Source organism: Brassica oleracea, chromosome C3, assembly GCF_000695525.1.
Source record: "Brassica oleracea var. oleracea cultivar TO1000 chromosome C3, BOL, whole genome shotgun sequence".
NCBI classification, from domain to species: Eukaryota; Viridiplantae; Streptophyta; class Magnoliopsida; order Brassicales; family Brassicaceae; genus Brassica; species Brassica oleracea.
Window position 1 is genome coordinate 22,474,009 of NC_027750.1, and position 1,790 is coordinate 22,475,798.

Consider the following 1,790-nt stretch of genomic DNA (forward strand, 5'->3'; position numbering starts at 1 on the left):
ATGAGATACCTACAGATTTTGTGGTGCTTGAGATGGGTGAGGAGGCTCAAGACCCATTGATTCTTGGAAGGCCATTCTTAGCTACAGCAGGAGCAATTGTTAAGGTGAAAGAGGGCACAATTAATCTCCATTTGGGTCAAGGGCATGTTCTCTACTTTGACATCAAGGAGAAAATTAAGAAACCAACTGTGTTCGGGCAAGCCTTCTACATTGAAGAGATGAGCACTCTTGCTGATGAGCCCCTTGAAGAGTTACCACCTGAGGACGACGAAGAGGGAGCATCTCCCTCTACTCATTCCCCATAGAAGGTAACCCACTACTTTCCCTTGTATATACCATTTCGTTTTTGCATATTAGTTTTCTCTTTTTGGGTATCTCTCTCTCCTTGACAACACAGAGACTGTGTCATTTAAGTTTGGGGGAGGTACCAAGTATTTGATCACGTTTGCTTTGATGATTTTGAGTCTCATGCATTGCATTATACATATATATTTGCATAAAAAACAATCTTTTAGTTTGCATCATTTGCATTTCTAGGAGAGTCTAGAGCATATAGGTTGCATTTACTTGCATTGGGAGCAATGATTTGAAATGCCTTGTAAAGAACATTACTTTGCACCTGAATAGCTTATGCACCTCTCAAAAACACTTGTATGCTTCGAGCCTTGAAGAACTTTTTGATTGCTGAAACTCAACCTTTGAAGCCAACTACAACCTTGTTTGAACTGAACGAACTTAATGCTTCTTGCTTATGGTCCCTTGTGTACTGAGTCATGGATATACACACTCGAGTTGTCACATCCTTTATGCCAATCTTATTTGACAAACTCTAGTGGTCCACCATTCCTAAAACCCTTCCCTCCTTTTGAGCTTTCATTATTTGAGGAGTGAGGCCTTTTTCGGAAAGCCTTACATGTGCATAATGTTGAGAGTATCGGGAACGACAATGCTTGGTCTTCATTCTTGCTAGATCAGACACTCTATTGTCTAGCTATAGGTGGGGGTGAGTGTGGTGACTATGGTTTAGAAGCATGAAAAGTTCGAAGGAAAAAAATAGACTCTTTATGTTTAAATGGATAATCTTATTGGAATTAATAGATAAACGTCTAGCTCGAGTCTATGAAAAATCTTGGCCCCCGAAAAAAAAATATATATATAAAAAAAAAACAAATGAGAAAAAGAAAGAAAAGGGGGCTAGCAAAGTTGTTTTGAGCTAAGATTTGTTTAGAAGTTGAGAAAATCTTTTATAGATTTCAAAGAAAAAGAGTTTTATGTGCACAGTATTCTTGAGATCTTTTGGTGAGAGATGAGAGTTGGGTTTGACATTGGGAAGTGATTGTGTAACTTGTATGTTTGGGAAAATGGTAGAACAATGGAGATTGAGCATTGTATGCATGAGTTGGTCCCTTTCTTAGATATATTATGTGCAATGTCAAGGCTACTTGTTTTGAGAGTAAACCACTTTAAAAGATCATGGATTTTGAACCTCTTGACCTACTTGAATAAAAGCCTTCCCTTACTCAACCAAATGATTTGGACCAATTGACCATTTGCAAGAATTCACTTGATGCTATGCTTAATGAACTTGAAAGTTGGCTGATTTGCATGTGTGAATGCATGATGATGAGTGTAGGGATGAAAAGAGTTGAGATAGGCCTCGAGAAGCTAGAGTATAATAAGAGAGGGTGTACTAATGCTGAATTTAAATGTTGATTTCATTGCTTTGTGTGTTTCTTTTGGATTTGAGCTCCCACCTTCAAACCTCTCTCCCTATGAGTTCTAGAAAGTTC